Raw genomic sequence first — 15,800 nt, forward strand, 5'->3', positions numbered from 1 at the left:
ATTGCTTCAACCAGAACAAATAGATGTTCTCCTCTCTGCTTTTACCCCGCGCATATGGAAATGGAGGCAAAGTTGTGGTAGCGGCGGCATGGTAACGTGCGCAGATTCTGCCTCGGCGCGACACGACGAAGCGTTATTGTAACAGTGAGGCAGATAAGAGTTAATTAACTGATAATGGCGCTCTATTCAAAGGGATGAAAGTCAGTGAGTGGACGTAAAGGGTGGGAGTCGAAGAGAAAAATGGACACTCTGTGAGATCGAGAAGAAAAGCTGATCATTTTATGCCCGATTACATTTAACGTTGGGATGGCGTGAAACCCAAGAGTGCTGAGTCATCGTCATTGCAGCTGCCACAACAATGAGCTAAGCCGGGGAGTGTGGATTTCATCACGCCTGCTTCTATACAAATTGCACAACAAGCTTCTCGGAGAAAACACTACACCTGTCAGCTCAGAGGCTTTGATCTCCTGATGATGACCTCTTTTACTCACTCCTACTCTTCATCCAAAACTCAGCACAAGACAGCGGAGCAAATCGATAGCAGCAGCACCTAGAAACCCAAAGGTGTAAACTTTTTTTGAGGGGGGGGGGGTCAACTTAACAAGAAGGCAAGAAAAACACAATTCTTCCTCGCTGCGTGCGCGGCTTTTGATCAACTTTCCAGCCGGGGAAGTCGGAGGGGTTTTATCGGCTCTGTCCTCCTCGCTCACAGATGAGTAACAATGCGCTTTATTCCATTACACTGTAAATCCAATCTCATGCTTCACGCTCCGTGGAAGAGCAGCAGAAAGAGGCGAATGAATGAGACGGCGTGGGGAAATGTTGACACAAATCCCACAATCCCTAAGGCGACACCAGTCGGTCATTGGGGTACAGTTGAGGGATTCTGAGCAATTAACCAATCAATCAAGGGGTTGATTGGGCCCCATGTAGCTATTATGGTAATACACGTGCTGCTGGAGTGAGAGGCGCGCGCTCGGCTTGACAAAGCGCCAAAGTCAGGCTGTTTATTCATTACGTTGCCTATTTCAGCCAAGAGGTCACACTTGGGAAATCAGTGCCCTTCCTGAGGGAAAGCTTTCAAGCGTACAATTAAGGAATAATTGCCATTTTGCTGCTTAAAATGTGGACTCGCAGAGATAACTTCTGCACAGTTATCGCCACGGAGGGCATCAGAGCGCCGTTGTGCTCTCATGAAAGCGAATGAAAGTTTCTGAACATGATCGACTTGAGGATGAGAATCTCTAGAAGCCCTCCATTACTGATGTTGACTCTCCCACACATCTGATGAACGTCCAGATTAATAATGGATTGAGAGGAAATAAATATTTAATTTGTTAAATCTGTTGCAAACAGCTTGTAATGTTCACTGATCTATATCCAGCGTGATTCACACAGCGATATAATACCTATAAAAAGCCCAGAAGCTGAATACCGCTAATGCTCACGAGGACGAGAACGGTATTTATTCTCCTGGCATCAGATAACAAACTGTCTCACATATGGAGCAGTCGCCATTAGGCGCTGAACACCACTGAGTCCTGAGGAAGCCGGCTAATGACTAATTGCTGTAGAAGCTGGTATTTCTGGAAAAAAAATTGAAAAAGCTTAAGATCTAATATTGAATATTGCAACATAAAAGCAGATCTATGACTGCGAGCTGCAAAGATCATCTCTCACACTCAACACCTCCGCTGACTGACTTACTTCCCTCGCTGCAGGGTCTAAACTAACAGTGGAGCCAGTGGACTTAAGTGTCTTTCCTCTGGTCAACCATGTTTTGTAATTAGACTGTCGATATAGTCACCTGCTTACATTTTACTTATGATCTCGGTCAGTTGCTCCACTACTTTGATCCGGACTGAGAACGTTTCCACTTATATCTTAACGTCCAGTGGGATGAATCGGCACAACATTTTGTACAGACATTCACAGTTCCCAGATGATGAACCCGAATGACTTTGACAATCCCCTGATTTTTCCTCTGGCGCCACCAGGGGGCAGACATTTGTGGTACATCATCGGGTTTAAATTTCATTATGCTCAATACTTATTGTTTTACTATAAAACTAACTACTTTGCGTTCACTTCTAATTAGCAAACAGCATGCTGATATTAGCATTTAGCTTTTAATAAAAACAACAGTAAGTTTATTCATAGACCAACTTTCAAGAGCAATAAAAAGAGCTTTGTTTGTTTTTGAGCAAGGTGTTCAGTCAAATTACTAAAAAAAAAGCTTTTTCATGCAGACATGAGACCTCCCATAGTTGTTAAAGTAACCAGCGGCGCCATCTCTGAGTTTATTACCAAATACCAGAGCTGATTAATTTGGTGACTTCATTATCAAGCAGTCCATATAGCCAGCTGAACATCGCCCGTCGCATGAACACCCCTCTGCTCAGCGGATTACACTTCTCCACCATGTGATGGTGCTTTTTTCAATTTAGTGCAAAAGCATGCAGTCTGGCCGGTGCCATTAAACCATTACAAACTGTCGGCAGTCTCTTGTTCTCCTTCGAAATTCTTGCTTTTAGAGGCACTTTACTTCACATGAGCTGTCTCCATATAGTTTGTCTAAGAAACCCTGACTGAGGTGTTCAGACATTTGCTTTCATCTTGTCCAAAGGCATGCCTCAAAGATGGGAAAAGGTGAAAGTGACTCCGGGAGGTGGAAGGAGGGGAGAAAAAAAGGCATGTTCAAAGCCGAAGAAAAAGAGTTTCTTCCTTTTTGCAGGGCGGCCTAAATTTCCTGAAAACAAGCAGGTGCTTCCAGCTTGTAAAGCGACTTTGACGGTTCCCGTTGTACTGTGTGAAGACAGCTAGACTCTCCTGAGCTCTCTCTCTCTCTCAATCAGTAGGCAGAGCGGCTCTTAAGACAAGACTTCAGAGGGAAGTCTGCCTAAATATATTCTCAGGTAAATCACCACCTCAACGTACAGTTATGTCTCCTTTGATGAGTGGAAAAATAAATATCAGACGCTGCCTCCTCCGCACAGCCCAGTCCAGCATTGACTTCTAACCTTTCACTGGAGAGCTGCCAGCAATTGAAATTAATTAACTTGTCTAAAGTGAGGTAAAAACAATTACCCAAGCAGCCCCTTGCTTGTCAACAAAGCTCGTTTCTCATGAAAAGAATGGATAGCGTTTTGCACTTCTTTGCAGGAGACGTGCAGAGATGATGGATGTCTGTATTTGCAATGGTGCCTTCTTCCTAATGAGTTCCTGTGCCATGTTGCAGGCTCATTACAAACAGGATCTGCATTGCTGAGAATGATAACGCATGATAATATTCCGGTAATGTGTATGATTATTATCAGTTAGTGCAAGTTTTGGTTGCTGTTGTCAGCCTTGCTGGTTATTTTCCTGCCTTTAATGGGGCTGTTTATGGAGGTCAGTGTTATCTACAGGATGCAAAACCATCAAAGACAGTGATGTGCTGCATTCACCGAGGGCATACATGTTTTAATGTAAGTTAAACATTTCTTCCAAAGGTGCTCAGTTTCTTCAGTCCTGTGTAAATCCGTTAGGCTAGCAAACTGTGAAAGCCCCTCAGACTTTTGACATTTTTCGTTCCCCCTGCAGACCCGAGAGGCACACATAAATCAGCGTTTCCAAAGCTCTGGAGATAGAAGTGCAGCGTAGCGAGAAGACCAATCTTGGTTTCCTGTGCACACCTGCTCGGAGTGCATCGCAGTTCACGCAAATACGAACTCCCTCGGCGTCCCTGGGTTTGCGGTTGTCACTCCGTTTGGTGTTTCCACGTGAGAGCAAGAAAGTCAGAGACAAAGGCGCAAAGCACATCATGCACATCTGAACACGCGTGCACGGCTGTGCACATGAATATCCATTAATCTAGTGTTTGCGCATGTAATATAGAAGTGTATGGCACCCGTATGGCGTCTGTTCGTGAGGACACTGTGCACCGAGGGAACAGACAGCACCATACAGCGACAGGCCAGTGAAGTCACCCTGAAACACAAGATGGTGTCGAAAGGAACAAATTGCTTTTGCTGAGTTAGAAATGGGAGGATTTACTCTTGTTTCCTGAGAATGTCCGAATCAGAAGAGGTTTTATCGGCCACATATGTGTAGACATGGATTTTGACTCAGGATTTCATTGCTCCGAATGGACTACGTTTAGTTAGTGTAAGTGAACAATCCCTTCACGCCACTGTCGCCACAAGGACCAGCATACAGTCCACTTGTCTGCTTAATCTAGGATGTAAACCGCCACCGAGTATGAAGTGGGAATGGGAAAGTGGCTGTGACAGCAGGATGATTTTCTACAGTTAAGGTTATATTTTTAGCCGATAGCATTGCCATAGCAATACAAGATCCTCTTTAAAAACACTCACAAAGTGCTGTAGATGTCATGTGGTGGTTCATATGTTTTGACTGGCCATTTTCACGTTTTAGAAATGAAATGTCTATTCTTTAATTAAGTAGTATTCCCCTTCTAACTCCAGGTCTGCCTTCAGAAGATTACAATGCACAGGAGGTGGTGGTAGATTTCCCCACTGTGGCTTCTCTGGATTTTATGCGGCTTGAGTACTTACATAAGTGGCTTTATTTTTCTATCCATTTAGCCATGGGTAGCTTTTGCCTACTTTATCTTCACTTAAATTGCTTTAGGATTCTCAAAATTACTGACTGGGATGAAAATATCTTCTTAACACAGAGGGAAATCAGCAGACTGCTCTCTTTACTATGAATGGCAAACACCATGGCCAGCAGTCACATACATAATTGTCCTCCACAGCCCTGCCCTCTCCATTTTGACATTAATTAATCTGAAGCAATCTCCAAACTACCCATGGGGCCAGGACCTCACGCCTCCGAACCTTCAATTCCCATGATTGAATTTCACAGAGTTCATCTCTCCAGCCCTTAACTTTGCCACTTCACTAATGGTGATCGAAAAAAAAAGAAGATAGTAAAAAAAAAGAAGAGCAGAAAAAAAAACTCTCACCATCAGCCATATTCTTTTTACTATCCATCATGAGCCATAGAGGGGAGGACAAAGACAAATACAGCCAGCCAGAATCTGGGCAGAAAGCGAGAAAGATGACCCCTCTGGACTCTGGTGCTGCATTTCATTACCTCATGCAGTCCATTCATTCACTATCTTTGGACGTACAGGGCCCGAAAACACTCCATCATTCCTCTACAATGCATTGTAGCGGGCTGAGGTGGACTGGGCAGTCCCACGAGAGAAGATGAAAACGGAGTAAACTTCCATTATGATGTTACGAGTTAGAACTTCAGCTGGTGGAGACAGTGTAGCGGGTATGATGTGCACCATGTTCGTCACCTTCATTGGGCTTGTTAGCATGCTAACATTTTACTAGCTTGTACTTAACACACAGTGCAGCTGAGGCTGATGGGATGTCATTAGTTTTGCAAGAATGGAGTGCTGCAGGAATGAGTCCTAAAACCTGTAAATTAGTTAGCATTGTTGCGCTTTACTTGTTGCACATAGCCAAATGCTTGCTTTTTACTTCTGGTGATTGCAATTATGCTTCAAAAATCAGAAAAGTGGTATTTATTTATGAAGATAAACTTGCTAATCAATCATGATCCATGCAGCACTCTATTTGGTCATAAACCAAAGTATTGGAAAAATTAAAGTATTTTTCCTGACGATGGTGCTGGATAAAAGGTGAAGGGATCACCGAAGGTGTTAGAATTCATCCTGAGGGTAGCGTGAATGTTTGCACCCAATTTCATGGCAATACATCTGATAGTTATTGAGATGTTTCGCTAAACACAAAAATGTCCACCTGTTGGTGTTGCTAGAGGAATAGTCTGGAAATCAAGGGTTCATCCTCTGGGCACCTTGAATACCTCCACCGAACGTCATGGAAATCCAGTTAATAGCTGTTGAGATATTTCAGCGTGGACCAAAGACCTGGGCCGAGCATCAGGCTGACACTGCCATGCAGATGTAAGGGGTCAAAGTATCATAAGTATTATCGCGGATCTTTGGCTGATAGATTAACAGCTACAGAAACTTATCCTCTTTTGCTGAGTCTGTCACCTCCAGAACTGCTGTCCCCGATGTCGCAGACATACTTCCTCTGACACCGTGACACTTAACGGCATCATTGTCCAATCCTTCCTCCCGTGGAGCGTGGCAGTGAAAGTAGACTGTGCGGAGTTCTGGCACCACAAGGCCCTGGATGCTGCTGCTGTAGGGGCGCGGTAAGGCTGAGTAAGCCTGAGAAATCGCACGGCTTTGGCCCTGCTGCAGCGTGGGACGGCTCATTGAGTCTGCAGGTATGGAGCTCAGAGTGAGGAATGACTGCAGTCTTTCACAGCTGGCCAGCTTCTCCCTTTCTCTGTCGCCCTTGCTGTCTTTTCACACTCGTCCTCCTCCCTTCATCCCGCAGCTCCTTCCCTCTTGGGAGATGACCCCTTCCCTCTCTCACTCGCCTGTACTCTCACCTCTCTGAGTCAGTCATTCTTGCACAATCGTACATGGGCGCGAGCATCGGTGCGCGCCCATATATCTCAACCTCCCCGTGTGAGAAATGTTGTATTATTGTGTCAGTGAGCCAGTGCGTTTTGCATATCCCCGTGGATGGCTGTTTGGCTGGCTGTGTTTGCAAGGTGCGGCCTGACCTGGGGCTTGAAACGGCAGATAGACTGCATGACAGATGGCCTGCTCGAGAGAGGGATTTGGGGGCTCCGCTCCGGTCAACTGAGGTTTGGCACCAAAGCAAGAGGTTGGCCTGCTGTCTGTATCCGCCCCTTCCATCACTGCATACAGACACACATGAGCCATTACAGATGCACACGTTCACAGGAAGGGAACAGCACAATGAATAGACCTTCCAGGGAATATTGTCAAATTGGCATTTTGTCCCCTCTGTTATGGCTTTTTTCCCCCACATATGTATAAAACTTGACCATCGGTTTCTTTCAATATGACGTGTGTGTGTGCGAGCTCCGTTTGTTCAAAAAAAAAAAAAAGCTGAGAGATGGAGCAGATCCGCATGCATGCACACAAAAATACACCCTGCTGAGATCTTATACCACCAGGTGAAATATAGGAGGCTTCTTCTGAGAGTGTTTTTTTTTTTTTTTTTTTGCGGTTGCCTGGCAACTTGAGTCCATTTTCCTGACATCATAACAGGAATGCAGAGCAACAAAGGTGACCACACACACACACACACACACACACACACACACACACACACACACAGTGGTGTTTCCAAACCACTAATCCGCTAATTGCTTAACCCTACTTAACCCAAGTCTTCGCCCTAAGTTTGATGATTTAGGCCTACGTTATGGGGACATGCGTTTTGTCCCCAATAGACACGCACAGGCGCGCGCACACACGCACACACAGGGGAGACTTGGGTCCCGGTGTGGGTTTGATTCATTCCGTCTCAGGCCTCCCATCATGAACTCATGCGCTCAGGATCATCCATCACCGGGCCTGATGGCTCATTCAAAGCCGCTGCGCTGTTTCTGACTGATGAAACTCGCCCCGCGCAGCTCAGACAGCTGAAGGCTCGCTCTGAAGTTCAGCTGGAGCTCTGTGGGCTGCGCTCTCGGCTCTGACCAAGTACAACATCTATTGTACGAGAGAGCAAACCATGCGGAGAGTCTGAAATTCCTGAAGCGCAGAAGAAAAAGTTGTGGAGGTCACAGCACTTTCGGCGGATTAAATTATATTTGACGGCTGGTTTCTCGCCAACATCTGACTCGAGTGCAAAAACAGTTTGCTGCATCTCACTTATTGTTTATTTTAGCTGCTTCATTATATCTGTCGCCGCCTTTGGCACAACACGTCTCCATCCAATCTGTTAAGAAAGCGGATCTGCTCCCTCTGCATCTCCCTGCGCGCCACCAGAGAGGGAAAAGGTTAACCCACGCGTTTCCCGGAGCTGCAGAGGCCACTCGCGATGTAAATCTCAGCTTTCCTCCCCCTCCCATCGTGGGTAGCCACATTTGTATTAAAATCACCTGATTTGAATTTAGATGTGGGTACGCGGGAGCCGAGGCGCTCACCGAGCCGCGTTCCTGTTGCGCGCAGAGGCGTATTAACAGGCTGTTGTTGACTCCGCTGCGTGTCTGTCTTTTTGACAGACACGCACTCGCTGCCGCGGCCCTAAAGCTGTGTACGACGCTCTTTGGGCTGTTGGAGCTTGATAGAGGCTGCGTTCATTCACCGCGGGATAAATAGGTAATTGAACTGGGGATGTCACTATTAAATCGCACAAAGGCTCAGAGACACAGCGCTGCCACTCTTTATCTTCTCTCTCTCTCTCTCACGCACACACACACACTCTCATATGAGACCTGAGATGTATTTACTGTCTAAAAACACCAGTTTGCTGTTGTTCAAAACTGAATGGGGGAATGAGCCTTTCCTCGCTGCTTATTTTCTCTGTTAAAAACTCTCTGACAGCTGGATTCCAGAGCTTTACAGGAAGCACCCTCCACAGTTTTGATGGGTTTTGCAGGTGAAAAGACTACAAGTTAAGTTTTCGGGTGTCTCTGACAAAGGTTATATGTCTAAGTGCAGCTTAAGACTCCCAGAGTGTCTTGCAAATAAGCAAAAGGCCAAGGTGTGCGTGCTTTGCTGGGACTGAATAACCTCTGACCTCCATGGCAGAGACATAACACAGGAGGATTTAAGTGCCTTAGCGCCACATTTACATGGAGGTCATATATAGCTTGAAAAGTGAACAAGTCTCGCGCATCCCACTTGTAGCTCCAGCGGTTATTCCTCTCCTCCACCTGCAGGACAGCTGCGCGCCGCTGCTGCCACGTCTCTCCTGGCTGCTGGAGCGGACGCGCGGAGTGGGGGCGCACTCCTCGGCCGTCTGAACCTCTGCTCGTCAGATGCGCAGCAGCGGCTGAGAGCAGCGTCGGACACATCGCCCACCTCCACCACTCCGCGTTTTTGTGCGCAGGCTCTAGCTGTTTGGTTGAGGGGCAGTTTTGTTTTTTTTATTTTTTTTTTCCCCCGGCGCCGTTGCTTTTTGGCACATCCCCCCTTCTCAAGAGGAGCGGAGGCACATTGTCTGTGGCGCAGCGCGACAGTACGGTGTCCGATTACAAACCGTGCGCCGAGGAGCCACCGGCGCAGAGCGCTCCTCTGTGGGGCAGAAATAGCACAAGGGGCTCCGGAGGGACGAGAGAGAGCACAGAGGAATCTCTGCGGAGAGAGAAGGAGTTTTACCGAGCCTGGTTTCCTGACAAGTGACACAGCACAACTGAGGATTTATCATCTTCAGCTCATCTTTAATTTCTTTGTTCCTCCCCGTCACTCTTCTCACCGGGACAAGCCACGCAGCTCCGCTCCCTACTAGATGACCGGGAGTTGGGCACCTCACTTGGTAAGCCGGAACAGATGCTGTTGCGGATTTTATTATTTAGATTTGTCACAGGCTTCTGCAGCTTCTGAACGCGAGGTGTTTGTTTTCTCCTGGAAATAAACCCACGACTTTCACCGCGCGTCATTTAGCGCACTTTGCAATCATGCCACAAGTTTAAATAGGTTGAAATCTGTTGCAGGACGGGAACGCGCCGGCATCCTGCAGGATCCGCACCATTAATGCACAAATCCGAACCCCCGTAACGTAAATAGTCAGTTTTAGAAGTTTTGCATTTTGCTTTGCGGTGTCCGACCGCTTGGTGGTGCTGGCAGAGTGCGGCCATCACCGCATCCCCGAGAGCCTTCCAGCAGATCTTCAGGTTTTCTTAGATTCTGTGAACTCCCTTCCGCTCTCAATATCTTATGACAATTGATCTGGCATCGCGGCCAGGGGCTCCAGCAGCGCACGTCCTCTGCATCCACCGCAGCAAGTGCTTTCTGGGAGAAGCGTGAAAAATGTTGCAGCTCATGATTTTAACAACAGTCCTGCAAATGCCAGCGCTCTGAAAGCCCAAATGCAAATTCTCACATTTCCTGGTTGTTCGTGTTAATAGTTTTGAGTGTGTGTGTGTGTGAGCAGGGTATTATCAGTGGCTGGATCTTTGTGTATTACCTGGTGTGCGCAGCTCAGTCTGAAAAACGTTGCTTTTGCTGAAATGATGTCACTATTTTGAATGCACAGAGGAGGTGAGCAGAATGTGTGACCTTTGCAGAGACGTGCTGCTTGTTCGCGGTATAATGCGTAGATTTTGCATTGAATGAAAGCGACTACATTCTAGGTTTCTTTTATTCTGCACATCCCTTTGTTGAGGCTCTCAGACCTTCCAGCCTCACACCTCAAACTTCAGGCCCGCAGCACAATGAGAGAGCCTCGAGTCCTTGAAGGTTTCTGTCCAAACTATCAGAAAAAGTGATTCCACTAGTGGAATTAGAGCTTCATTTGAACTTTTCTCATGCTTAAATTCTAAACTAAACCAAGCAACACAAAAGCCATGCAGACACAAGGTCCACTCAGTGAGCGGGTTCGAGAAGGTTTGTCAAGTTAAATACTGAATGGTGAAAGCTCTGTTTGGTGCTGCGGAGGAGGTGACATGTGTGGTTCAGGCGCTAAAAGAATTAACAGCTCCTCAGCTAGCCCACAGCTCTGACCTTGGCTATTAACCGGCCCTGCAGCAGCTTCAGATAAATACTGATCTCCAAACCTGATCGTGCCGATTAGCGTGCGATTAACCAGACATGATTGTTAACGCTTGCTCGAAGGGTTTTTTCGAGCCCGAGGCCAGCACCTTTTCAGACAACATGCAAATTCTCACTCAGATGTTGTGTGCAGAGCATAAAGCACCGAGCGGACGCTCTTTTCCATTCCATTGGTATTCATGTGGCTCTGTGCTTGTTTTGGTCGTGCTTGCTTTGAGAACTTGAAAGCTGCACTTCTGATAAAGACAGTCAGCCTCCTCTGATCTTGTTGCCCCAGACCCATGAGGACGCTGTGGCTTGTCCGTCCAGTCACAGTGTGCTTACCAACAGAGGAAAAAGGACCCTCATCCAGATGGTTGAATTACTTTGGACTCACAGCGTCCAGGCCTTTATTAGACGTCGGATGCTAAAATCCCCCCAGGAAAAGAGAGGAAAAAGGAGATGAAAAAGAAATACAAAACGTGAGAGAGACACAAAGAGAGAGAGAAAGAGAGAGAGAGAGAGAGGGATGATGTGAAAGTGCTGAATCAAGAAATCATGTGACATGATGCCTTTTGGCTAAAGCTGCCAGTTTATATTGCAGCTGAGTGCATGGAGAAAAAACAACATTATAGATGCATCGTTGGTCAGTTAATTGTCTTCAACAGGAAATTAAACTGCAACTCTTTTGAAAATCAAAGTATTTTAATCTGAAAGCTCCAGACGTCGTCAGGTTGCAGCTTCTCCAGAGTGAGGATTTGCTGCATTTCCTTGTTTTAAATCGCTGCAAACTGAATATCTTTATTTTTAGACTGTTCGTCGCTGGGCGCTTGGAAACGGAGATTGTTTGAGAAAACTGGCAGCTATTTAGGAAACTGATAAATCTTTTAAGGCATTTTTAAGCTAGAACAAGAAGAATATGCTGGTTGTAGCTTCTAAGATGTAAATATTGCTAGTTTTCTTGATTGTTCATAATACTCAAATTAATATATTTAGACTGTTGTTTGGATAAAACAAGAAAATCAAATATGTCAGTGTGATGTGCATGTTCTGATACATTACAGATCAAAAGCCTAATTGGTTGATTGGGAAAATAATGAGCAGATCAATCGATAAAGGGAACAATTAGCGCTTGCAGCCCGAGGTGACATGAACACTTGCACTCCTGCTGGGTCGGGTCGAGCAGACGAGATGAGCAGCACATGCACATGCTATCAACAGCAGCCACACGGTGAATCATGATTAGCATGATTGATATTTGCGCTGTGTTGGGAATTTGCCCGCGCGCCGACACAGAACACCAGCACAAACACAGCAATTAGTCCCAGCCGGGAGAATTCCGTGATGAAAATGACCCCGGCGGCCTCGGCGGGCTGTGTGGTCGCCGCGGAAACCCATTGAATGACAAGCCCATTGTCGCCGACCTTTGTGGTCCAGCCCCCCCTCGGGGGTCGAGCCCTGTTGGGAGCGAAAGTGAAAAGCATTATCATGCACGTGTAAACTAAACAGCCATTACCCTCTGGCCCCCGGGCGCTCTTTAAGGCCCTTCGGTTACTTATTCATCCGACAAAGGCAAGATGGTGCTTTGAGATAGTTTGTCCCTGTGCACACAGCCTCACAAAGGAACAGCCTCTATTGGCTGTGAACTGCATGGAAGCCCCCGATTTTACAAACTCTCATCAGTGGATGATTTATTGCTCTTATGCAAGCAAACTTGGAGACTCCAACAATAGTTGAAGTGGTGTGCTGTTCCTCCCCGCTGTGCTTTGTCCTTTCACTACCACAGACTATTTATACATCACAACCACTTTGCCATCATCTCGTCCCTCCCTTGTCCTTCCTGCCGCTTCTGATTTCGTAGCCCCACAGACTCATCCCACATGTAAGAAGATGCTGATTCAAACTACACATGCTTGTTTTGAGCGTGCCATCAGCAGCACACTCAGACACATTTCTGACCTGCCTCTGCCTAACAAAGAAAGTTGCCACGGTGCAAGCGAACACTGCTTTCTTTTCTGCTATCCTCGCTTATAGAGTGAGATGTTGCAATGTTGCTATGGCTACTCCCAAGGTTTCCCACAGGGGGTTTGAGTGCCACGTCCATCACAAAGGAGATGAAAACGCTGGCAAAAAAAGAGAGCTTATCATCCACTCCACTACTGCTCCTGCTCTGTAAAGACCAAAGAGTCACAACCACCCCACAGCATCTGTTGTTTATCCTCGCAAAAGTCTGCGTGATGGCTGCTTCGCCGCCATACGGATAGAGAGGAATTACATCTCTTAGAGTCAAGGTCAGCTCTGGAAGGTTTTAAAAAAAGTAAAAAGCTGACACGCTGCCATCACTTCAAAACGTTGGCGGGAAATACTGTGCAGTAACGCTGCAACAGCTGGAGTGAAAACAGACACGCAGAATTGAGATTTGTGCAAAGAGCTGGAAGTGATAAAAAAGTGGACGTGAGCCTGCGCAGAAACACAAACAAACGCCACTTCTCTGACGGGACAGATCCTCATCAAACAGGCAGCGGTGGTGCTTTCACGCTGCATGCTAAACAGGAGAAACAGCGCAGGGGAAATAATCTGGGTTCACATGCAGCACAGGCGAGCAATGCGTGATCCTGGGTGCGCTATTATTGCTGTCGCTGCTTGGATCCAAGAGTGAATGTCTGTGGTTTGAGTAAAACATCCAGTTTCATGTCCACACGTCAAAGGGAATTAGCACCGCCGAAGCAGCCTTCACTCGCCAGCACTGTTACACCACATTATCTCCGTCCCTCTCTCCACTACAACCTCAAACCCCACTCAAATAGCAGAGGAATATGTCTTTTAACCAGCATGCCGGTACAGGAAGAAGAGGGAGACTCTATTTAGGTCACGATTAAATAATCCCCAAAGCCTCTTTTTCACTGGGGATCAAGCCAAGAGGCTGTTTGAAAGGTTAAACAGAGATGGATCCAAACTTCTGTGACAACAGGAGAAGCGATTATAGTAAACTCATTTAAGTTTGGAGTTTGTTGTACTTCGCTCGCGCGCCCAAAGACGAGGAGGCGGCCGAAGACGGCGGAGAGTGTGTGACGAGGTGTAATGAGTCGGGGTGGGGGGTGGGGAGAAAATGAGAGATGGAGGAAAGAAAAGAACGGAGAGGCTTTGCTGGTCTTTGTTTATTGACTGATTGAGCACCACGGGGCCATTTGAAGGGTGAAATGAGTCATGAGTTGTCACCAAACACACACAGAGAAACACACTCTTCTTTCCCTCGCTGGGCCGTCACCCAGCTGTATTTCTCTGCAAGATGAATGACTTTGAAGCATGAATGAGAGGATCGTTTGATAGCGGCCCTCAGCTCGTATATTTCTCTTTTATAGGAGCTTCTTCTTCTTTCAGGCTGGAGCTTGAGGTGAGAGCGAAAACTGGACTGCCTCCTGTGAGACTTTGACACTCGCCGCTATGTATAGTCACGGCTAAATTAGCAGCCTGCATCTATTACTAAAGCAGGTACATGGGTATGTGCTCTGTGTACTTGTTTGTATGTCACGTCATGTTGTGTTTGCCATATGTTTTTCACCTCAGCGGGAGGTGATGCAGCTAAAGCTTTCCTGGGTTCGAGCTTTTTGCTCCTCGTGGGACATCCGCTTCTTATCTTTATGGAGCATATCATTATACGATAAGAAGCTGTTTTGATGTGATGTGTTTAGAACTATCTGAGCTTCCATCTATCGCACCGCTGCAAACAGCCAGAGAGGCTCTAATTTGATCAGTGAGAGGATATAAATACAGAAAATCCTTTAATCTTCAGCAAATGAAAACATTTATCTCTACTTTGAAATCATTACGAAGGGCTAATCAGAGCAGCATCCTCGAAGAAAGCAAAATATTCATGTTTCAGAGAGGATGCTTCCCTCCGCAGATGAATGAGAAATTACAAGGCGCGCTATATTCTTTTCATCCAACCTTATATGAAAGTTTGCGATAGCATCTAAAAGATAAAGAGTCACACTAGTTGTAGTTTGGCCACGCAGGAAAAATGGGAACGGAAGAGAGATACAGAGGGAGATTAGAGGAGAGATCTAAAGAGAGAAAGGGGAGATTGGATGGCGCAGATGGAGGTGAAAAGATAAGAACTTCAGTTTCCCAGACAATGAGGGGTGGCGCTCGCTTTTTGAGTGCATGAAAAGGGCAAAAGAAAAGGGAACAGGAGTTATGGAAGGATGGAAGAGGTGATGGAAGGATTGACGAGCGGACAGGCAGGACGAGCCGGTTGGAGGGAAATTGTTAAATACACAAGGAGGAGTTTCTCTCCAGAGGAAGCAGTGTAGTCGTTCCCCGGACGGCTCTATCTGCTGGATTCATCTGTCAGTGCGACAGGTCCTTAGAGAGGGACAGACAGAGAGAGACAGGCAGGACGGGACAAGACAAGTAAGAGAAAACTAGGCACCAAGAGAAGGGAAAGACACGAGAGGCCAGCTGACAGAAAAGAGAAAAACACGATGAAGAAAGAGACAAAAAAAAGCAAAGATGCACTTTCCACGCGGGGATGAAGGGGACAGGTGTCAGAATTTCATCTCAAAGTCTTCGCTCATTAAAATCTCACTCCAAACAGTCCTCTTTGTCAACACGCTGCTTGCCTAGCATGCTCGCCTGAGTCGCTCTCAGGCATTATCCTGCACTGCTTGCCCTGAGCTTTGCCTCTCAGGCTGCGTACAGTGTCAGAACGTCAACTGAGCACATTTAGAATTTTAAATAGTGCAGAAAATATCATTTTTACTCCGCTGCATTCATTTGACAGCTACATTGAAAAGATTTCTATCTGATGAGATGTAAGAATACGATGTAATACTAAGAAGTGGTTCCCAGTTTCCCCTGACAAAAAAGCAGTGTCTGCTTTAGGCTCCTTCCACCAGAGAGATATTTTCCCTCCTCTAAGCTTCTCAGATGGGCTCATTTAAATAATTGGTGTAGACACAAAGAGGTGGAATTATCCAACCTTCCACAAAAAAAAAGCAAAGATTAGAGAAAAGTCCTAAAAATGAATATAAATGTGTATCACAGAATGTACTATTAATCACTTCATAAAATGACTGACTGTTATGAAGTAGCAGAAGTAGCTACATCTTGACCAGCTACAGCAGTAAAATGCTACTCATGCATTGCTGCATGAGTCACTGCAGCCATTTTTCCGCAGGACAGCTGCTTTTACTTACAGTAGATGTTGCTGATAATATGTCTGTAATTTTAT

At 46.2% G+C, this 15,800-nt stretch overlaps 1 protein-coding gene across 1 annotated transcript in view; it reads left to right on the plus strand.

Annotated features, from left to right (window-relative positions):
• Window positions 1-9,101: 9,101 nt before the first annotated feature.
• sema5a (sema domain, seven thrombospondin repeats (type 1 and type 1-like), transmembrane domain (TM) and short cytoplasmic domain, (semaphorin) 5A) overlaps window positions 9,102-15,800 on the plus strand; it is a 121,597-nt gene continuing 114,898 nt past the window's right edge. Inside the window, exon 1 of the mRNA XM_041961379.1 lies at window positions 9,102-9,353. The gene's annotated coding sequence lies outside the window, so the exon portion shown is untranslated. The remainder of the gene's footprint in view (window positions 9,354-15,800) is intronic.

Source organism: Chelmon rostratus, chromosome 20, assembly GCF_017976325.1.
Source record: "Chelmon rostratus isolate fCheRos1 chromosome 20, fCheRos1.pri, whole genome shotgun sequence".
Lineage (NCBI taxonomy): Eukaryota > Metazoa > Chordata > Actinopteri > Chaetodontiformes > Chaetodontidae > Chelmon > Chelmon rostratus.